The sequence below is a fragment of the Symsagittifera roscoffensis genome, chromosome 5 (assembly GCF_963678635.1).
Source record: "Symsagittifera roscoffensis chromosome 5, txSymRosc1.1, whole genome shotgun sequence".
Classification (NCBI taxonomy): domain Eukaryota; kingdom Metazoa; phylum Xenacoelomorpha; order Acoela; family Convolutidae; genus Symsagittifera; species Symsagittifera roscoffensis.
The window spans coordinates 20,606,694-20,627,352 of NC_087066.1; the positions used below are offsets into that span (position 1 = coordinate 20,606,694).

At 34.5% G+C, this 20,659-nt stretch overlaps 1 protein-coding gene and 37 non-coding genes across 38 annotated transcripts in view; 37 read left to right on the top strand and 1 right to left on the bottom strand.

The window, feature by feature from the left end:
• Positions 1-20,659, bottom strand: part of LOC134846899 (dynein axonemal heavy chain 1-like) — a 513,436-nt gene that overhangs the window by 193,849 nt on the left and 298,928 nt on the right. The window lies entirely within an intron of this gene.
• On the top strand, positions 291-361 carry Trnaf-gaa (transfer RNA phenylalanine (anticodon GAA)). The gene has a single exon. It is a non-coding gene; the product is annotated as a tRNA-Phe (tRNA).
• Positions 740-812, top strand: Trnaf-gaa (transfer RNA phenylalanine (anticodon GAA)). Its single transcript has one exon. It is a non-coding gene; the product is annotated as a tRNA-Phe (tRNA).
• Positions 1,191-1,261, top strand: Trnaf-gaa (transfer RNA phenylalanine (anticodon GAA)). Its single transcript has one exon. It is a non-coding gene; the product is annotated as a tRNA-Phe (tRNA).
• On the top strand, positions 1,640-1,712 carry Trnaf-gaa (transfer RNA phenylalanine (anticodon GAA)). The gene has a single exon. It is a non-coding gene; the product is annotated as a tRNA-Phe (tRNA).
• Positions 2,090-2,160, top strand: Trnaf-gaa (transfer RNA phenylalanine (anticodon GAA)). Its single transcript has one exon. It is a non-coding gene; the product is annotated as a tRNA-Phe (tRNA).
• On the top strand, positions 2,538-2,610 carry Trnaf-gaa (transfer RNA phenylalanine (anticodon GAA)). Its single transcript has one exon. It is a non-coding gene; the product is annotated as a tRNA-Phe (tRNA).
• Trnaf-gaa (transfer RNA phenylalanine (anticodon GAA)) lies at positions 2,990-3,062 on the top strand. Its single transcript has one exon. It is a non-coding gene; the product is annotated as a tRNA-Phe (tRNA).
• Positions 3,441-3,513, top strand: Trnaf-gaa (transfer RNA phenylalanine (anticodon GAA)). Its single transcript has one exon. It is a non-coding gene; the product is annotated as a tRNA-Phe (tRNA).
• On the top strand, positions 3,893-3,965 carry Trnaf-gaa (transfer RNA phenylalanine (anticodon GAA)). The gene has a single exon. It is a non-coding gene; the product is annotated as a tRNA-Phe (tRNA).
• Positions 4,346-4,418, top strand: Trnaf-gaa (transfer RNA phenylalanine (anticodon GAA)). The gene has a single exon. It is a non-coding gene; the product is annotated as a tRNA-Phe (tRNA).
• Positions 4,799-4,871, top strand: Trnaf-gaa (transfer RNA phenylalanine (anticodon GAA)). Its single transcript has one exon. It is a non-coding gene; the product is annotated as a tRNA-Phe (tRNA).
• On the top strand, positions 5,247-5,319 carry Trnaf-gaa (transfer RNA phenylalanine (anticodon GAA)). Its single transcript has one exon. It is a non-coding gene; the product is annotated as a tRNA-Phe (tRNA).
• Positions 5,700-5,772, top strand: Trnaf-gaa (transfer RNA phenylalanine (anticodon GAA)). The gene has a single exon. It is a non-coding gene; the product is annotated as a tRNA-Phe (tRNA).
• Trnaf-gaa (transfer RNA phenylalanine (anticodon GAA)) lies at positions 6,153-6,225 on the top strand. Its single transcript has one exon. It is a non-coding gene; the product is annotated as a tRNA-Phe (tRNA).
• Trnaf-gaa (transfer RNA phenylalanine (anticodon GAA)) lies at positions 6,605-6,677 on the top strand. Its single transcript has one exon. It is a non-coding gene; the product is annotated as a tRNA-Phe (tRNA).
• On the top strand, positions 7,053-7,125 carry Trnaf-gaa (transfer RNA phenylalanine (anticodon GAA)). The gene has a single exon. It is a non-coding gene; the product is annotated as a tRNA-Phe (tRNA).
• Positions 7,501-7,573, top strand: Trnaf-gaa (transfer RNA phenylalanine (anticodon GAA)). The gene has a single exon. It is a non-coding gene; the product is annotated as a tRNA-Phe (tRNA).
• Positions 7,949-8,021, top strand: Trnaf-gaa (transfer RNA phenylalanine (anticodon GAA)). Its single transcript has one exon. It is a non-coding gene; the product is annotated as a tRNA-Phe (tRNA).
• On the top strand, positions 8,397-8,469 carry Trnaf-gaa (transfer RNA phenylalanine (anticodon GAA)). The gene has a single exon. It is a non-coding gene; the product is annotated as a tRNA-Phe (tRNA).
• On the top strand, positions 8,845-8,917 carry Trnaf-gaa (transfer RNA phenylalanine (anticodon GAA)). Its single transcript has one exon. It is a non-coding gene; the product is annotated as a tRNA-Phe (tRNA).
• On the top strand, positions 9,296-9,368 carry Trnaf-gaa (transfer RNA phenylalanine (anticodon GAA)). Its single transcript has one exon. It is a non-coding gene; the product is annotated as a tRNA-Phe (tRNA).
• Positions 9,744-9,816, top strand: Trnaf-gaa (transfer RNA phenylalanine (anticodon GAA)). Its single transcript has one exon. It is a non-coding gene; the product is annotated as a tRNA-Phe (tRNA).
• Positions 10,194-10,266, top strand: Trnaf-gaa (transfer RNA phenylalanine (anticodon GAA)). The gene has a single exon. It is a non-coding gene; the product is annotated as a tRNA-Phe (tRNA).
• Positions 10,656-10,728, top strand: Trnaf-gaa (transfer RNA phenylalanine (anticodon GAA)). Its single transcript has one exon. It is a non-coding gene; the product is annotated as a tRNA-Phe (tRNA).
• Positions 11,107-11,179, top strand: Trnaf-gaa (transfer RNA phenylalanine (anticodon GAA)). The gene has a single exon. It is a non-coding gene; the product is annotated as a tRNA-Phe (tRNA).
• On the top strand, positions 11,558-11,630 carry Trnaf-gaa (transfer RNA phenylalanine (anticodon GAA)). The gene has a single exon. It is a non-coding gene; the product is annotated as a tRNA-Phe (tRNA).
• On the top strand, positions 12,005-12,077 carry Trnaf-gaa (transfer RNA phenylalanine (anticodon GAA)). The gene has a single exon. It is a non-coding gene; the product is annotated as a tRNA-Phe (tRNA).
• On the top strand, positions 12,452-12,524 carry Trnaf-gaa (transfer RNA phenylalanine (anticodon GAA)). The gene has a single exon. It is a non-coding gene; the product is annotated as a tRNA-Phe (tRNA).
• On the top strand, positions 13,733-13,805 carry Trnaf-gaa (transfer RNA phenylalanine (anticodon GAA)). The gene has a single exon. It is a non-coding gene; the product is annotated as a tRNA-Phe (tRNA).
• Positions 14,204-14,276, top strand: Trnaf-gaa (transfer RNA phenylalanine (anticodon GAA)). Its single transcript has one exon. It is a non-coding gene; the product is annotated as a tRNA-Phe (tRNA).
• On the top strand, positions 14,670-14,742 carry Trnaf-gaa (transfer RNA phenylalanine (anticodon GAA)). Its single transcript has one exon. It is a non-coding gene; the product is annotated as a tRNA-Phe (tRNA).
• Trnaf-gaa (transfer RNA phenylalanine (anticodon GAA)) lies at positions 15,124-15,196 on the top strand. Its single transcript has one exon. It is a non-coding gene; the product is annotated as a tRNA-Phe (tRNA).
• Positions 16,021-16,093, top strand: Trnac-gca (transfer RNA cysteine (anticodon GCA)). The gene has a single exon. It is a non-coding gene; the product is annotated as a tRNA-Cys (tRNA).
• Positions 16,493-16,565, top strand: Trnaf-gaa (transfer RNA phenylalanine (anticodon GAA)). Its single transcript has one exon. It is a non-coding gene; the product is annotated as a tRNA-Phe (tRNA).
• Trnaf-gaa (transfer RNA phenylalanine (anticodon GAA)) lies at positions 16,962-17,034 on the top strand. The gene has a single exon. It is a non-coding gene; the product is annotated as a tRNA-Phe (tRNA).
• Positions 17,417-17,489, top strand: Trnaf-gaa (transfer RNA phenylalanine (anticodon GAA)). The gene has a single exon. It is a non-coding gene; the product is annotated as a tRNA-Phe (tRNA).
• Positions 18,315-18,387, top strand: Trnaf-gaa (transfer RNA phenylalanine (anticodon GAA)). Its single transcript has one exon. It is a non-coding gene; the product is annotated as a tRNA-Phe (tRNA).

The following is a 20,659-nucleotide window of genomic DNA, read 5'->3' on the forward strand; positions in this document are numbered from 1 at the left end:
AAAAAACTCATTGAAAAAAGCTGCAAAAATGTACAAAAAACGGAAATTTCAAACTCGAAACAATTGCATTTTTGAACCCAACAATTATAGGTTGAAAACTTTTGGCCAAATTGAAACCCAGAAACCGTAGAACAGAGTAAACAAAAGTTACGGAACTACTCACTCTTGCGATTTACAAATTAACTTATCCTCAGAAAATCTAACCGCACCAAAAATTTTAACACTTAGCGATTATATAGTATCTTGTACTAAAATATGAACTTAGAAGGCCGTAATCTTTAACTTCCCAAGCCGTGAGCTCAGTTGGGAGAGCGTCAGACTGAAGATCTAAAGGTCCCTGGTTCAATCCCGGGTCGCGGCAAGTAATATTTAAAAAAAAAATTTGAGAAAAAGCTGACAATACTGTTTTTCATTAGAAATATGTCATTTTCTAACTCAGATTTGGAAAAAAAAGTAATTGAAAAAAAGCTGCGAAAATGTACGAAAAAAAGGAAATTTCAACCTCGAAACAATTGCATTTTTGAACCCAACAATTATAGGTTGAAAAATTTTGGCCAAATTCAAACCCAGAAACCTTAGAACGACGTAAGCAAAAGTTACGAAACTACTCAGTCTTGTGATTTACAAAAAAACTTATCTTCAGATATTCTAACCGCAGCAAAAAATTCAACACTTACTGGTTATATAGTATCTTGTACTAAAATATGAACTTAGAACGCCGTAATCTTTAACTTCACAAGCCGTGATAGCTCAATTGGGAGAGCGTTAGACTGAAGATCTGAAGGTCCCTGGTTCCATCCCGGGTCGCGCCAAGTAATATTTTTAAAAAATGAATTTGAGAAAAAGCTGACAACACTGTTTTTCATTAGAAAGCTGTCATTTTCTAACTCCGATTTGAAAAAAAAACTCATTGAAAAAAGCTGCAAAAATGTACAAAAAACGGAAATTTCAAACTCGAAACAATTGCATTTTTGAACCCAACAATTATAGGTTGAAAACTTTTGGCCAAATTGAAACCCAGAAACCGTAGAACAGAGTAAACAAAAGTTACGGAACTACTCACTCTTGCGATTTACAAATTAACTTATCCTCAGATAATGTAACCGCACCAAAAATTTTAACACTTAGCGATTATATAGTATCTTGTACTAAAATATGAACTTAGAACGCCGTAATCGTTAACTTCCCAAGCCGTGAGCTCAGTTGGGAGAGCGTCAGACTGAAGATCTAAAGGTCCCTGGTTCGATCCCGGGTCGCGGCAAGTAATATTTTAAAAAAAAATTTGAGAAAAAGCTGACAATACTGTTTTTCATTAGAAATATGTCATTTTCTAACTCAGATTTGGAAAAAAAAGTAATTGAAAAAAAGCTGCGAAAATGTACGAAAAAAAGGAAACTTCAAACTCGAAACAATTGCATTTTTGAACCCAACAATTATAGGTTGAAAACTTTTGGCCAAATTGAAACCCAGAAACCGTAGAACAGAGTAAACAAAAGTTACGGAACTACTCACTCTTGTGATTGACAAATAAACTTATCCTCAGAAATTCTAACCGCAGCAAAAAATTCAACACTTACTGGTTATATAGTATCTTGTACTAAAATATGAACTTAGAACGCCGTAATCTTTAACTTCACAAGCCGTGATAGCTCAATTGGGAGAGCGTTAGACTGAAGATCTGAAGGTCCCTGGTTCGATCCCGGGTCGCGCCAAGTAATATTTTCAAAAAATGAATTTGAGAAAAAGCTGACAACACTGTTTTTCATTAGAAAGCTGTCATTTTGTAACTCAGATTTGAAAAAAAATTCATTGAAAAAAGCTGCAAAAATGTACAAAAAACGGAAATTTCAAACTCGAAACAATTGCATTTTTGAACCCAACAATTATAGGTTGAAAACTTTTGGCCAAATTGAAACCCAGAAACCGTAGAACAGAGTAAACAAAAGTTACGGAACTACTCACTCTTGCGATTTACAAATTAACTTATCCTCAGAAAATCTAACCGCACCAAAAATTTTAACACTTAGCGATTATATAGTATCTTGTACTAAAATATGAACTTAGAACGCCGTAATCTGTAACTTCCCAAGCCGTGAGCTCAGTTGAGAGAGCGTTAGACTGAAGATCTAAAGGTCCCTGGTTCGATCCCGGGTCGCGGCAAGTAATATTTAAAAAAAAATTTGAGAAAAAGCTGACAATACTGTTTTTCATTAGAAATATGTCATTTTCTAACTCAGATTTGGAAAAAAAAGTAATTGAAAAAAAGCTGCAAAAATATACGAAAAAAAGGAAATTTCAAACTCGAAACAATTGCATTTTTGAACCCAACAATTACAGGTTGAAAACTTTTGGCCAAATTGAAACCCAGAAACCGTAGAACAGAGTAAACAAAAGTTACGGAACTACTCACTCTTGTGATTGACAAATAAACTTATCCTCAGAAATTCTAACCGCGGCAAAAAATTCAACACTTAGCGGTTATATAGTATCTCGTACTAAAATATGAACTTAGAACGCCGTAATCTTTTACTTACCAAGCCGTGATAGCTCAGTTGGGAGAGCGTTAGACTGAAGATCTAAAGGTCCTTGGTACGCTCCCGGGTCGCGGCAAGTAATATTTTAGAAAATGAATTTGACAAAAAGCTGACAACACTGTTTTTCATTAGAAAGCTGTCATTTGCTAATTCAGATGTGGAAATAAACTAATTGAAATGAAGCTGCGAAAATGTACAAAAAAAACGGAAATTTCAAACTCGAAACAATTGCATTATTGAACCCAACAATTATAGGTTGAAAAATTTTGGCCAAATTCAAACCCAGAAACCTTAGAACGACGTAAGCAAAAGTTACGAAACTACTCACACTTGTGATTTACAAATAAACTTATCCTCAGATATTCTAACCGCAGCAAAAAATTCAACACTTACTGGTTATATAGTATTTTGTACTAAAATATGAACTTAGAACGCCGTAATCTTTAACTTCACAAGCCGTGATAGCTCAGTTGGGAGAGCGTTAGACTGAAGATCTAAAGGTCCCTGGTTCGATCCGGGGTCGCGGCAAGTAATATTTTAAAAAATGAATTTGAGAAAAAGCTGACAACAGTGTTTTTCATTAGAAAGCTGTCATTTTCTAACTCAGATTTGGAAAAAAACTAATTGAAAAAAAGCTGCTAAAATGTACGAAAAAAAAGAAATTTCAAACTCAAAACAATTTCATTTTTGAACCCAACAATTATAGGTTGAAAACTTTTGGCCAAATTCAAACCCAGAAATCGTAGAACAGAGTAAACGAAAGTTACGGAACTACTCTTTCTTGTGATTTACAAATAAACTTATCCTCAGAAATTCTAACCGCAGCAAAAAATTCAACACTTACTGGTTATATAGTATCTTGTACTAAAATATGAACTTAGAACGCCGTAATCTGTAACTTCACAAGCCGTGATAGCTCAGTTGGGAGAGAGTTAGACTGAAGATCTAAAGGTCCCTGGTTCGATCCCGGGTCGCGGCAAGTAATATTTTAAAAATTGAATTTGACAAAAAGCTGACAACACTGTTTTTCATTAGAAAGCTGTCATTTGCTAATTCAGATTTGGAAATAAACTAATTGAAAAAAAGCTGCGAAAATGTACAAAAAAAACGGAAATTTCAAACTCAAAACAATTGCATTATTGAACCCAACAATTATAGGTTGAAAAATTTTGACCAAATTCAAACCCAGAAACCTTAGAACGACGTAAGCAAAAGTTACGAAACTACTCACACTTGTGATTTACAAACAAACTTATCCTCAGATATTCTAACCGCAGCAAAAAATTCAACACTTACTGGTTATATAGTACCTTGTACTAAAATATGAACTTAGAACGCCGTAATCTTTAACTTCACAAGCCGTGATAGCTAAGTTGGGAGAGCGTTAGACTGAAGATCTAAAGGTCCCTGGTTCGATCCCGGGTCGATGCATGTAATATTTTAAAAAATGAATTTGAGAAAAAGCTGACAACACTGTTTTTCATTGGAAAGCTGTCATTTTCTAACTCAGATTTGGAAAAAAAACTAATTGAAAAAAAGCTGCGAAAATGTACAAAAAAAACGGAAATTTCAAACTCGAAACAATTGCATTTTTGAACCCAACAATTATAGGTTGAAAACTTTTGGCCAAATTGAAACCCAGAAACCGTAGAACAGAGTAAACAAAAGTTACGGAACTACTCACTCTTGTGATTTACAATTTAACTTATCCTCAGAAAATCTAACCGCACCAACAAATTCAACACTTAGCGGTTATATAGTATCTTGTACTAAAATATGATCTTAGAACGCCGTAATCTTTAACTTCACAAGCCATGATAGCTCAGTTGGGAGAGCGTTAGACTGAAGATCTAAAGGTCCCTAGTTCGATCCAGGGTCGCGGCAAGTAATATTTTAAAAAATAAATTTGAGAAAAAGCTGACAACACTGTTTTTCATTAGAAAGCTGTCCTTTTCTTACTCAGATTTGGAAAAAAAACTAATTGAAAAAAAGCTGCGAAAATGTACAAAAAAAACGGAAACTTCAAACTCGAAACAATTGCATTTTTGAACCCAACAATTATAGGTTAAAAATTTTTGGCCAAATTGAAACCCAGAAACCGTAGAACAGAGTAAACAAAAGTTACGGAACTACCCACTCTTGTGATTTACAAATTAACTTATCCTCAGAAAATCCAACCGCTGCAAAAAATTTAACACTATGCGGTTCTATAGTACCTTGTACTAAAATATGAACTTAGAACGCCGTAATCTTTAAATTCCCAAGCCGTGATAGCTCAGTTGGGAGAGCGTTCGAATGAAGATCGAAAGGTCCCTGGTTCGATCCCGGGTCGTGGCAACTAATATTTAAAAAACTGAATTTGAGAAAAAGCTGACAACACTGTTTTTCATTAGAAAGCTGTCATTTGCTAACTCAGATTTGGAAAAAAACTAACTGAGAAAAAGCTGCGAAAATGTAAAAAACTGAAATTTTGAAATCGAAATAATTCCATTATTGAACCCAACAATTATAGGTTGAAAAATTTTGACCAAATTCAAACCCAGAAACCTTAGAACGACGTAAGCAAAAGTTACGAAACTACTCACACTTGTGATTTACAAACAAACTTATCCTCAGATATTCTAACCGCAGCAAAAAATTCAACACTTACTGGTTATATAGTATCTTGTACTAAAATATGAACTTAGAACGCCGTAATCTTTAACTTCACAAGCCGTGATAGCTAAGTTGGGAGAGCGTTAGACTGAAGATCTAAAGGTCCCTGGTTCGATCCCGGGTCGATGCATGAAATATTTTAAAAAATGAATTTGAGAAAAAGCTGACAACACTGTTTTTCATTGGAAAGCTGTCATTTTCTAACTCAGATTTGGAAAAAAAACTAATTGAAAAAAAGCTGCGAAAATGTACAAAAAAAACGGAAATTTCAAACTCGAAACAATTGCATTTTTGAACCCAACAATTATAGGTTGAAAACTTTTGGCCAAATTGAAACCCAGAAACCGTAGAACAGAGTAAACAAAAGTTACGGAACTACTCACTCTTGTGATTTACAATTTAACTTATCCTCAGAAAATCTAACCGCACCAACAAATTCAACACTTAGCGGTTATATAGTATCTTGTACTAAAATATGATCTTAGAACGCCGTAATCTTTAACTTCACAAGCCATGATAGCTCAGTTGGGAGAGCGTTAGACTGAAGATCTAAAGGTCCCTAGTTCGATCCAGGGTCGCGGCAAGTAATATTTTAAAAAATAAATTTGAGAAAAAGCTGACAACACTGTTTTTCATTAGAAAGCTGTCCTTTTCTTACTCAGATTTGGAAAAAAAACTAATTGAAAAAAAGCTGCGAAAATGTACAAAAAAAACGGAAACTTCAAACTCGAAACAATTGCATTTTTGAACCCAACAATTATAGGTTAAAAATTTTTGGCCAAATTGAAACCCAGAAACCGTAGAACAGAGTAAACAAAAGTTACGGAACTACCCACTCTTGTGATTTACAAATTAACTTATCCTCAGAAAATCTAACCGCTGCAAAAAATTTAACACTATGCGGTTCTATAGTACCTTGTACTAAAATATGAACTTAGAACGCCGTAATCTTTAAATTCCCAAGCCGTGATAGCTCAGTTGGGAGAGCGTTAGACAGAAAACCTAAAGGTCCCTGGATCAATCCCGGGTCGCGGCAAGTAATATTTTAAAAAACGAATTTGAGAAAAAGCGGACAACACTGTTTTTCATTAGGAAGCTGTCATTTTCTAACTCAGATTTGGAAAAAAAACTAATTGAAAAAAAGCTGCTAAAATGTACGAAAAAAAGAAATTTCAAACTCGAAACAATTGCATTTTTGAACCCAACAATTATAGATTGAAAACTTTTGGCCAAATTCAAACCCAGAAATTGTAGAACAGAGTAAACGAAAGTTACGGAACTACTCTTTCTTGTAATTTACAAATAAACTTATCCTCAGAAATTCTAACCGCAGCAAAAAAATTCAACACTTACTGGTTATATAGTATCTTGTACTAAAATATGAACTTAGAACGCCGTAATCTATAACTTCACAAGCCGTGATAGCTAAGTTGGGAGAGCGTTAGACTGAAGGTCTAAAGGTCCCTGGTTCGATCCCGGGTCGCGGCATGTAATATTTTAAAAAACGAATTTGAGAAAAAGCTGACAACACTGTTTTTCATTAGGAAGCTGTCATTTTCTAACTCAGATTTGGAAAAAAAACAAATTGAAAAAAGCTGCGAAAATGTAAAAAACTGAAATTTCAAACTCGAAACAGTTGCATTATTGAACTCAACAATTATAGGTTGAAAATTTTTGGCCAAATTGAAACCGAGAAACCGTAGAACAGAGTAAACAAAAGTTACGAAACTACTCACTCTTGTGATTTACAAATTAACTTATCCTCAGAAAATCTAACCGCTGCAAAAAATTCAACACTATGCGGTTCTATAGTACCTTGTACTAAAATATGAACTTAGAACGCCGTAATCTTTAAATTCCCAAGCCGTGATAGCTCAGTTGGGAGAGCGTTAGACTGAAAATCTAAAAGTCCCTGGATCACTCCCGGGTCGCGGCAAGTAATATTTTAAAAAACGAATTTGAGAAAAAGCTGACAACACTGTTTTTCATTAGAAAGCTGTCATTTTCCAACTCAGATTTGGAAAAAAACTAATTGAAAAAAAGCTGCGAAAATGAAAAAAACTGAAATTTCAAACTCGAAACAATTGCATTATTGAACCCAACAATTATAGGTTGAAAATTTTTGGCCAAATTGAAACCGAGAAACCGTAGAACAGAGTAAACAAAAGTTACGAAACTACTCACTCTTGTGATTTACAAATTAACTTATCCTCAGAAAATCTAACCGCTGCAAAAAATTCAACACTATGCGGTTCTATAGTACCTTGTACTAAAATATGAACTTAGAACGCCGTAATCTTTAAATTCCCAAGCCGTGATAGCTCAGTTGGGAGAGCGTTAGACTGAAAATCTAAAAGTCCCTGGATCACTCCCGGGTCGCGGCAAGTAATATTTTAAAAAACGAATTTGAGAAAAAGCTGACAACACTGTTTTTCATTAGAAAGCTGTCATTTTCCAACTCAGATTTGGAAAAAAACTAATTGAAAAAAAGCTGCGAAAATGAAAAAAACTGAAATTTCAAACTCAAAACAATTGCATTATTGAACCCAACAATTATAGGTTGAAAATTTTTGGCCAAATTGAAACCCAGAAACCGTAGAACAGAGTAAACAAAAGTTACGAAACTACTCACTCTTGTGAGTTACAAATTAACTTATCCTAAGAAAATCTAACCGCTGCAAAAAATTCAACACTATGCGGTTCTATAGCATCTTGTACTAAAATATGAAATTAGAGTGCCGTAATCATTAACTTCCCAAGCCGTGTTAGCTCAGTTGGGAGAGCGTTCGAATGAAGATCGAAAGGTCCCTGGTTCGATCCCGGGTCGTGGCAACTAATATTTAAAAAACTGAATTTGAGAAAAAGCTGACAACACTGTTTTTCATTAGAAAGCTGTCATTTGCTAACTCAGATTTGGAAAAAAACTAACTGAGAAAAAGCTGCGAAAATGTAAAAAACTGAAATTTTGAAATCGAAATAATTCCATTATTGAACCCAACAATTATAGGTTGAAAACTTTTGGCCAAATTCAAACCCAGAAACCGTAGAACAGAGTAAACAGAAGTTACGAAACTACTCACTCTTGTGATTTACAAATAAACTTACCCTCAGAAATTCTAACCGCAGCAAAAAATTCAACATTAACCGGTTATATAGTATCTTGTACTAAAATACGAAATTAGAACGCCGTAATCTTGACCTCCCAAAGCCGTGATAGCTCAGTTGGGAGAGCGTTAGACTGAAAATCTAAAAGTCCCTGGATCAATCCCGGGTCGCGGCAAGTAATATTTTAAAAAACGAATTTGAGAAAAAGCTGACAACACTGTTTTTCTTTAGAAAGCTGTAATTTTCTAACTCAGATTTGGAAAAAAACTAATTGAAAAAAAGCTGCGAAATCGAAAAAAACTGAAATTTCAAACTCGAAACAATTGCATTTTTGAACCCAACAATTATAGATTGAAAACTTTTGGCCAAATTCAAACCCAGAAATTGTAGAACAGAGTAAACGAAAGTTACGGAACTACTCTTTCTTGTGATTTACAAATAAACTTATCCTCAGAAATTCTAACCGCAGCAAAAAATTCAACACTTACTGGTTATATAGTATCTTGTACTAAAATATGAACTTAGAACGCCGTAATCTTTAACTTCACAAGCCGTGATAGCTAAGTTGGGAGAGCGTTAGACTGAAAGTCTAAAGGTCCCTGGTTCGATCCCTGGTCGCGGCATGTAATATTTTTAAAAACGAATTTGAGAAAAAGCTGACAACACTATTTTTCATTAGGAAGCTGTCATTTTCTAACTCAGATTTGGAAAAAAAAACAAATTGAAAAAAAGCTGCGAAAATGTAAAAAACTGAAACTTCAAACTCGAAACAGTTGCATTATTGAACTCAACAATTATAGGTTGAAAATTTTTGGCCAAATTGAAACCGAGAAACCGTAGAACAGAGTAAACAAAAGTTACGAAACTACTCACTCTTGTGATTTACAAATTAACTTATCCTCAGAAAATCTAACCGCTGCAAAAAAATTCAACACTATGCGATTCTATAGTACCTTGTACTAAGATATGAACTTAGAACGCCGTAATCTTTAAATTCCCAAGCCGTGATAGCTCAGTTGGGAGAGCGTTAGACTGAAAATCTAAAAGTCCCTGGATCAATCCCGGGTCGCGGCAAGTAATATTTTAAAAAACGAATTTGAGAAAAAGCTGACAACACTGTTTTTCATTAGAAAGCTGTCATTTTCCAACTCAGATTTGGAAAAAAACTAATTGAAAAAAAGCTGCGAAAATGAAAAAAACTGAAATTTCAAACTCGAAACAATTGCATTATTGAACCCAACAATTATAGGTTGAAAATTTTTGGCCAAATTGAAACCCAGAAACCGTAGAACAGAGTAAACAAAAGTTACGAAACTACTCACTCTTGTGAGTTACAAATTAACTTATCCTCAGAAAATCTAACCGCTGCAAAAAATTCAACACTATGCGGTTCTATAGCATCTTGTACTAAAATATGAACTTAGAACGCCGTAATCATTAACTTCCCAAGCCGTGTTAGCTCAGTTGGGAGAGCGTTAGAATGAAGATCGAAAGGTCCCTGGTTCGATCCCGGGTCGTGGCGCAACTAATATTTAAACAACTGAATTTGAGAAAAAGCTGACAACACTGTTTTTCATTAGAAAGCTGTCATTTTCTAACTCAGATTTGGAAAAAAACTAACTGAGAAAAAGCTGCGAAAATGTAAAAAACTGAAATTTTGAAATCGAAATAATTCCATTATTGAACCCAACAATTATAGGTTGAAAACTTTTGGCCAAATTCAAACCCAGAAACCGTAGAACAGAGTAAACAGAAGTTACGAAACTACTCACTCTTGTGATTTACAAATTAACTTACCCTCAGAAATTCTAACCGCAGCAAAAAATTCAACATTAACCGGTTATATAGCATCTTGTACTAAAATACGAAATTAGAACGCCGTAATCTTGACCTCCCAAATCCGTGATAGCTCAGTTGGGAGAGCGTTAGACTGAAGATTTAAAGGTCTCTGGTTCGATCCCGGGTCGCGGCAAGTATTATTTTGAAAAATGAATTTGAGAAAAAGCTGACAACACTGTTTTTCATTAGAAAGATCATTAGAAAGCTGTCATTTTCTAACTCAGATTTGGAAAAAAAACTAATTGAAAAAAAGCTGCGAAAATGTAGAAAAACTGAAATTTCAAACTCAAAACAATTGCATTATTGAACCCAACAATTATAGGTTGAAAACTTTTGGCCAAATTGAAACCCAGAAACCGTAGAACAGAGTAAACAAAAGTTACGGAACTACTCACTCTGGTGATTTACAAATTAACTTACCCTCAGAAATTCTAACCGCAGCAAAAAATTCAACATTAAGCGGTTATATAGTATCTTGTACTAAAATACGAAATTAGAACGCCGTAATCTTCACCTCCCAAAGCCGTGATAGCTCAGTTGGGAGAGCGTTAGACTGAAGATTTAAAGGTCCCTGGTTCGATCCCGGGTCGCGGCAAGTATTATTTTGAAAAATGAATCTGAGAAAAAGCTGACAACACTGTTTTTCATTAGAAAGCTGTCATTTTCTAACTCAGATTTGGAAAAAAAAACTAATTGAAAAAAAGCTGCGAAAATGTAGAAAAACTGAAATTTCAAACTCAAAACAATTGCATTATTGAACCCAACAATTATAGGTTGAAAATTTTTGGCCAAATTCAAACCCAGAAACCGTAGAACAGAGTAAACAAAAGTTACGAAACTACTCACTCTTGTGATTTACAAATAAACTTACCCTCAGAAATTCTAACCGCAGCAAAAAATTCAACACTTAGCGGTTATATAGTATCTTGTACTAAAATATGAACTTAGAACGCCGTAATCTTCAACTTCCAAAGTCGTGATAGCTCAGTTGGGAGAGCATTAGACTGAAGATCGTAAGGTCTCTGGTTCGATCCCGGGTCGTGGCAAGTAATATTTTAAAAAATGAATCTGAGAAAAAGCTGACAACACTGTTTTTCATTAGAAAGCTGTCATTTTCTAACTCAGATTTGGAAAAAAAAACTAATTGAAAAAAAGCTGCGAAAATGTAGAAAAACTGAAATTTCAAACTCAAAACAATTGCATTATTGAACCCAACAATTATAGGTTGAAAATTTTTGGCCAAATTCAAACCCAGAAACCGTAGAACAGAGTAAACAAAAGTTACGAAACTACTCACTCTTGTGATTTACAAATAAACTTACCCTCAGAAATTCTAACCGCAGCAAAAAATTCAACACTTAGCGGTTATATAGTATCTTGTACTAAAATATGAACTTAGAACGCCGTAATCTTCAACTTCCAAAGTCGTGATAGCTCAGTTGGGAGAGCATTAGACTGAAGATCGTAAGGTCTCTGGTTCGATCCCGGGTCGTGGCAAGTAATATTTTAAAAAATGAATTCGAGAAAAAGCTGACAACACGGTTTTTCATTAGAAAGCTGTCATTTTCTAACTCAGATTTGGAAAAAAACTAATTGAGAAAAAGCTCGAAAATGTAAAATACTGAAATTTCAAAATCAAAATATTTGCAATATTGAACCCATCAATTATAGGTTGAAAACTTTTGGCCAAATTCAAACCCAGAAACCGAAGAACAGAGTAAACAAAAGTTACGAAACTTCTCACTCTTGTGATTTACAAATAAACTTATCCTCAGAAATTCTAACCGCAGCAAAAAATTCAACACTTAGCGGTTATATAGTATCTTGTACTAAAATATGAACTTAGAACGCCGTAAACTTCAACTTCCAAAGTCGTGATAGCTCAGTTGGGAGAGCGTTAGACTGAAGATCGTAAGGTCCCTGGTTCGATCCCGGGTCGTGGCAAGTAATATTTTAAAAAATGAATTCGAGAAAAAGCTGACAACACGGTTTTTCATTAGAAAGCTGTCATTTTCCAACTCAGATTTGGAAAAAAACTAATTGAGAAAAAGCTCGAAAATGTAAAATACTGAAATTTCAAAATCAAAATATTTGCAATATTGAACCCATCAATTATAGGTTGAAAACTTTTGGCCAAATTCAAACCCAGAAACCGTAGAACGACGTAAGCAAAAGTTACGAAACTACTCACTCTTGTGATTTACAAATTAAAATATCCTCAGAAATTCTAACCGCAGCAAAAAATTCAACACTTAGCGGTTATATAGTATCGTGTACTAAAATACAAACCTAGAACGCCGTAATCTTCAACTTCCTAAGCCGCGATAGCTCAGTTGGGAGAGCGTTAGACTGAAGATCTAAAGGTCCCTGGTTCGATCCCGGGTCGCGTCAAGTAATATTGATTAAATGATTTTGAGAAAAAGCTTACAAAACTGTTTTTCATTAAAAAACTGTCATTTTCTAACTCAGATTTGGAAAAAAACTAATTGAGAAAAAGCTCGAAAATGTAAAATACTGAAATTTCCGAATAAAAATATTTGCAATATTGAACCCATCAATTTTAGGTTGAAAACTTTTGGCCAAATTCAAACCCAAAAACCGTAGAACGACGTAAGCAAAAGTTACGAAACTACTCACTCTTGTGATTTACAAATTAAATTATCCTCAGAAATTCTAACCGCAGCAAAAAATTCAACACTTAGCGGTTATATAGTATCGTGTACTAAAATACAAACTTAGAACGCCGTAATCTTCAACTTCCCAAGCCGCGAGGGCTCAGTTGGGAGAGCGTTAAACTGAAGATAATAAGGTACCTGGTTCGATCCCGGGTCGCGGCAAGTAATATTTAAAAAAATGATTTTGAGAAAAAGCTGACAAAACTGTTTTTCATTAGAAAGCAAGCTTTCATTTTCTAAATCGAAATAATTGCATTATTGAACCCAACAATTATAGGTTGAACACGTTTGGCTAAATTCAAACCCAGAAACCGTAGAACGACGTAAACAAAAGTACCGAAACTACTCACTCTTGTGATTTACAATTTATCCTCAGAAATTCGGACCTCAGCAAAAAATTCAACACTTAGCGGTTATATAGTATCTTGTACTAAAATATGAACTTAAAACGCCGTAATCTTTAACTTCCCAAGACGTGATAGCTTAGTTGGGAGAGCTTTGACTGAAGATCTAAAGGTCCTTGGATCGATCCCGGGTCGCGGCAAGTAATATTTTAAAACCTGAATTTGAGAAAAAGCTGACAAAACTTTTGTTACTTAGAAAGCAAGCTGTCATTTTCTAACTCAGATTTGCAAAAAAAAACTTTCTGAACAAATCTGAGAAAGTCTGAAAAAGTGAAATTTCGAAATCGAAAGAGTTGCATTATTGAACCCTGCAATTATAGGTTGAAAATTTTTGGTCAAATTCAAACCCAGAAACCGTAGAACAAAGTAAACAAAAGTTACGAAACTACTCGCTTTTGTGATTAACAAATTAACTTATCCTCGGAAATTCTAACCGCAGCAAAAAATTCAACACTTAGCGGTTATATAGTATCTTGTACTAAAATATGAACTTAGAACGCCATAATCTTCACCTTCCCAAGCCGTGATAGCTCAGTTGGGAGAGCGTTAGACTGAAGTTCATTAGGTCCCTGGTTCGATCCCGGGTCGTGGCAAGTATTGTTTTAAAAATTGAATTGGAGAAAAAGCTGACAACACTGTTTTTCATTAGAAAGCTGTCATTTTCTAACTCCGATTTAGAAAAAAACTATTTGAAAAAAAAGCTGCGAAAATGTAAAAAACTGAAATTTCAAACTCGAAACAATTGCAATATTGAACCCGACAATTATAGGTTGAAAATTTTTGGCCAAATTCAAACCCAGAAACCGTAGAACAGAAATCTACGTAAACAAAAGTTCCGTGAACAAAAGTTACGAAACTACTCACTCTTGTGATTTACAAATTAACTTATCCTCAGAAATTCTAACCGCAGCAAAAAATTCAACACTTAGCGGTTATATAGTTTCTTGTACTAAAATATGAACTTAAAACACCGTAATCTTTAACTTCCCAAGCCGTGATAGCTCAGTTGGGAGAGCGTTAGACTGAAAATCTTAAGGTCTCTGGTTCGATCCCGGGTCGCGGCAAGTAATATTTTAAAAAATATATTTGAGAAAAAGATGACAAAACTTTTGTTCCTTAGAAAGCAAGCTGTCATTTTCTAACTCAAATTTGCAAAAAAAAACTTTTGAACAAATCTGAGAAAATCTGAAAAAGTGAAAATTCGAAACAGAAAGAGTTGCATTATTGAACCCTGCAATTATAGGTTGAAAATTTTTGGCCAAACTCAATCCCAGAAACCGTAGAATAGAGTAAACAAATGTTACAAAACTACTCACTCTTGTGATTTACAAATTAACTTATCCTCAGAAAATCTAACCGCAGCAAAAAATTCAACACTTAGCGGTTATAGGTCCCTGGTTAGCGGTTATCTTGTACTAAAAAATGAACTTAAAACGCCGTAATCTTTAACTTCCCAAACCGTGATAGCTCAGTTGAGAGAGCGTTAGACTGAAGATCTAAAGGTCCCTGGTTCGATCCCGGGTCGCGGCAAGTAATATTTTAAAAAATGAATTTGAGAAAAAGCTGACAAAACTTTTGTTCCTTAGAAAGTAAGCTGTCATTTTCTAACTCAGATTTGCAAAAAAAAAACTTCCTGAACAAATCTGAGAAAATCTGAAAAATTGAAAATTCGAAATCGAAAGAGTTGCATTATTGAACCCTGCAATTATAGGTTGAAAATTTTTGGCCAAACTCAAACCCAGAAACCGTTGAACAAAGTAAACAAAAGTTACGAAACTACTCACTCTTGTGATTTACAAATTACCTCATCCTCAGAAAATCCAACCGCAGCAAAAAATTCAACACTTAGCGGTTATATAGTATCTTGTACTAAAATATGAACTTAGAACGCCGTAATCTTAAACTTCCCAAGCCGTGATAGCTCAGTTGGGAGAGCGTTGGACTGAAGATCTAAAGGTCCCTGGTTCGATCCCGGGTCGCGGCAAGTAATATTTTAAAAAATGAATTTGAGAAAAAGCTGTGAACACTGTTTTTCATTAGAAAGATGTCATTTTCTAACTCAGATTTGGAAAAAAAAACTTCCTGAACAAATCTGAGAAAATCTGAAAAAGTGAAATTTCGAAATCGAAAGAGTTGCATTATTGAACCCTGCATTTATAGGTTGAAAACGTTTGGCTAAATTCAAACCCAGAAACCGTAGAACGACGTAAACAAAAGTACCGAAACTACTCACTCTTGTGATTTACAATTTATCCTCAGAAATTCGGACCTCAGCAAAAAATTCAACACTTAGCGGTTATATAGTATCTTGTACTAAAATATGAACTTAAAACGCCGTAATCTTTAACTTCCCAAGACGTGATAGCTTAGTTGGGAGAGCTTTGACTGAAGATCTAAAGGTCCTTGGATCGATCCCGGGTCGCGGCAAGTAATATTTTAAAACCTGAATTTGAGAAAAAGCTGACAAAACTTTTGTTACTTAGAAAGCAAGCTGTCATTTTCTAACTCAGATTTGCAAAAAAAAAACTTTCTGAACAAATCTGAGAAAGTCTGAAAAAGTGAAATTTCGAAATCGAAAGAGTTGCATTATTGAACCCTGCAATTATAGATTGAAAATTTTTGGTCAAATTCAAACCCAGAAACCGTAGAACAAAGTAAACAAAAGTTACGAAACTACTCGCTTTTGTGGTTAACAAATTAACTTATCCTCGGAAATTCTAACCGCAGCAAAAAATTCAACACTTAGCGGTTATATAGTATCTTGTACTAAAATATGAACTTAGAACGCCGTAATCTTCACCTTCCCAAGCCGTGATAGCTCAGTTGGGAGAGCGTTAGACTGCAGTTCATTAGGTCCCTGGTTCGATCCCGGGTCGTGGCAAGTATTGTTTTAAAAATTGAATTGGAGAAAAAGCTGACAACACCGTTTTTCATTAGAAAGCTGTCATTTTCTAACTCCGATTTAGAAAAAAAACTATTTGAAAAAAAAGCTGCGAAAATGTAAAAAACTGAAATTTCAAACTCGAAACAATTGCAATATTGAACCCGACAATTATAGGTTGAAAATTTTTGGCCAAATTCAAACCCAGAAACCGTAGAACAGAAATCTACGTAAACAAAAGTTCCGTGAACAAAAGTTACGAAACTACTCACTCTTGTGATTTACAAATTAACTTATCCTCAGAAATTCTAACCGCAGCAAAAAATTCAACACTTAGCGGTTATATAGTTTCTTGTACTAAAATATGAACTTAAAACGCCGTAATCTTTAACTTCCCAAACCGTGATAGCTCAGTTGGGAGAGCGTTAGACTGAAAATCTTAAGGTCTCTGGTTCGATCCCGGGTCGCGGCAAGTAATATTTTAAAAAATATATTTGAGAAAAAGATGACAAAACTTTTGTTCCTTAGAAAGCAAGCTGTCATTTTCTAACTCAAATTTGCAAAAAAAAAACTTTTTGAACAAATCTGAGAAAATCTGAAAAAGTGAAAATTCGAAACAGAAAGAGTTGCATTATTGAACCCTGCAATTATAGATTGAACATTTTTGGCCAAAATCAATCCCAGAAACCGTAGAACAGAGTAAACAAAAGTTACAAAACTACTCAACTCTTGTGATTTACAAGTTAACTTATCCTCAGAAAATCTAACCGCAGCAAAAAATTCAACACTTAGCGGTTATAGGTCCCTGGTTAGCGGTTATCTTGTACTAAAAAACGAACTTAAAACGCCGTAATCTTTAACTTCCCAAACCGTGATAGCTCAGTTGGGAGAGCGTTAGACTGAAGATCTAAAGGTCCCTGGTTCGATCCCGGGTCGCGGCAAGTAATAATTTAAAAACTGAATTTGAGAAAAAGCAGACAAAACTTTTGTTCCTTAGAAAGTAAGCTGTCATTTTCTAACTCAGATTTGCAAAAAAAAAACTTCCTGAACAAATCTGAGAAAATCTGAAAAATTGAAAATTCGAAATCGAAAGAGTTGCATTATTGAACCCTGCAAATATAGGTTGAAAATTTTTGGCCAAATTCAAACCCAGAAACCGTTGAACAAAGTAAACAAAAGTTACGAAACTACTCACTCTTGTGATTTACAAATTACCTCATCCTCAGAAAATCCAACCGCAGCAAAAAATTCAACACTTAGCGGTTATATAGTATCTTGTACTAAAATATGAACTTAGAACGCCGTAATCTTAAAACTTCCCAAGCCGTGACAGCTCAGTTGGGAGAGCGTTAGACTGAAGATCTAAAGGTCCCTGGTTCGATCCCGGGTCGCGGCAAGTAATATTTTTAAAAATGAATTTGAGAAAAAGCTGTCAACACTGTTTTTCATTAGAAAGCTGTCATTTTCTAACTCAGAGTTGGAAAAAAGCTAATTGAGAAAAAGCTGCAAAAATGTAAAAAAAAAAACCTGAAATTTCAAAATTGAAAAAATTGCATTATTGAACCCAACAATTATAGGTTGAAAATTTTTGGCCAAATTCAAACCCAGAAACCGTAGAACGACGTAAACAAAAGTTACGAAACTACTTACTCTTGCGATTTACAAATAAACTTATCCTCAGAAATTCTAACCGCAGCAAAAATTCAACATTTAGCGGTTATATAGTATCTTGTACTCAAATATGAACTTAGAACGCCGTAATCTTCAACTACCGAAGTCGTGATAGCTCAGTTCGGAGAGCGTTAGACTGAAGATCATAAGGTACCTGGTTCGATCCCGTGTCGTGGCAAGTAATATTTTAAAAACTTAATTTGAGAAAAAGCTGACAACGCTTTTTTCATTAGAAAGCTGTCTTTTCTTACTCAGATTTGGAAAAAAACTAAATGAGAAAAAGCTGCGAAAATGTAAAAAACTGAAACTTCAAACTCGAAATATTTGCAATATTGAACCCAACAATTATAGATTGAAAATTTTTGGCCAAATTCAAACCCAGAAACCGTAGAACGACGTAAGCAAAAGTTACGAAACTACTCACTCTTGTGATTTACAAATTAACTTATCCTCAGAAATTCTAACCGCAGCAAAACTTCAACATTTAGCGGCTATATAGTATCTTGTACTAAAAAACGAACTTAGAACGCCGTAATCTTTAACTTCCCAAGCCGTGATAGCTCAGTTGGGAGTGCGTTAGACTGAAAATTTAAAGGTCCCTGGTTCGATCCCGGGTCGCGGCAAGCAATATTTTGAAAAATGAATTTGAGAAAAAGCTGACAACACTGTTTTTCATTAGAAAGGTCATTAGAAAGCTGTCATTTTCTAACTCAGATTTGGAAAGAAACTGATTGAAAAAAAGCTGCGAAAATATAAAAAACTGAAATTTCAAACTCGAAACGATTGCATTATTGAACCCAACAATTATAGGTTGAAAATTTTTGGCCAAATTCAAACCCAGAAACCGTAGAACAAAGTAAACAAAAGTTACGAAACTACTCACTCTTGTGATTTACAAATTAACTTATCCTCAGAAAATCTAACCGCAGCAAAAAATTCAACACTTAGCGGTTATATGGTATCTTGTACTAAAATATGAACTTAGAACGCCGTAATCTTCAACTTCCGAAGCCGTGATAGCTCAGTTCGCAGAGCGTTAGACTGAAGATCATAAGGTCCCTGGTTCAACCCCGTGTCGTGGCAAGTAATATTTTAAAAAATGAATTTGAGAAAAAGCTGACAACACTGTTTTTCATTAGAAAGCTGTCTTTTCTAACTCAGATTTGGAAAAAAACTAGATGAGAAAAAGCTGCGAAAATGTAAAAAAACTGAAACTTCAAAATCGAAATAATTGCAATATTGAACCCAACAATTATAGGTTGAAAACTTTTGGCCAAATTCAAACCCAGAAACCGTAGAACGACGTAAAAAAAGTTACAAAACTACTCACTCTTGTGATTTACAAATTAACTTATGCTCAGAAATTCTAACCTTTGCTTGTTATTGACATTTTGCTTGTTAGACTTCAATGCAATAATTTATACTAATTTATAATATCACAACTTGTATATCATCCTCTTAAGAAACTTTTTACGCTTCAATAGGTATTTAGGCTGGTTCACTTTGCATTCGTCAGATCGTGTATTCGATCCCATGACATGGCAATGATAGTGAGTGAGGCCAAGCTCTCACTTGACCTCTAGCTTCAGGTCTACCACAGCCTGACCAATTTTGGCTGTAATAGTGGTAACATGTGAAAGTTCTAGACGCAAAAAAAAACAGCCGAGTTCCAAAAAAGCTTCTCTCAACAAAATAACACAGTCTGGAATGTGGGGAGATAGTACAAATGAACTATCTTCGAGAGGACTGCTAAGGCTTACTGATAGCTGCTCTGCGATTCGCAGGAACTACATTAATTAATAATTAACTGCATTGAAGAAATCGAAGAATAGGCATTCATTTTCGGTTTCAAGCATTGATTGCACTAAATTAGGATTTCAAAAATTGCTAAATCTATATGTATTATAAGTAAGAACCCATAGCACTTAGTGTACACAGTGCTGATTTAAATTATCCGGACAAAACGAACAAAACTTGAATTTTCAAACGCGTTTTTCTCAAATTGGGTTAAGATTAGACAAAAAGTGAAGAGAACAAAAGTTGCTTAGAATTTCACCAGAAATAATATGGTGCCATTTTTTCTCCGAAATTCTCAACAAAAATTTTACCCCAAAAATGGGTCATTTTGGCTTTTTTCAATTAATCAAAAATTACGCAGAAACTACTTTGTTAATTGATGAGAAAATTATATCAAAGGAAGCCTCTTACGCAGCTCAACAAAGGTTAAGAAGGGTTAAATCTCCAAAAACCAGTATAAGAGAAAAAATTATCACTTGATAGTCAATAAATGTGATTTTTACTATATAAAACCCAGAAGTTCTGTTTAAAAAAAAAATTTTAAACAATTTGCGCAAATTTTTGGAGATTTAACCTTTCTTATACTTTGTTGAACTGCGTAAGAGGCTTCCTGTGATATAATTTTCTCATCAATTAACAAAGTAGTTTCTGCGTAATTCTTGATTAATTGAAAAAAGCCAAAATGACCCATTTTTGGGGTAAAATTTTTGTTGAGAATTTCGGAGAAAAAATGGCACCATATTAATTCTGGTGAAATTCTAAGCAACGTTTGTTCTCTTCACTTTTTGTCTAATCTTAACCCAATTTGAGAAAAACGCGTTTGAAAATTCAAGTTTTGTTCGATTTGTCCGGATAATTTAAATCAGCACTGTATAGTAATTAGATTTAATTATATGTTTTTTAAATACTTAGCGGGTTATAAAAAACATTAGAGTGACCTAGCTGAATATAGGAGAACAAACAGCAGCCATTCAGCTTCGCGATTTCTGATTTCAAGCATCGGACTGGTTGCACAAAATTATGACTTCAAAAGTTGCGCATTTTAAATTTGTAAAAACTATTGCATCGCATTCTAGCAAGCGAAAACTCAGAGAACGA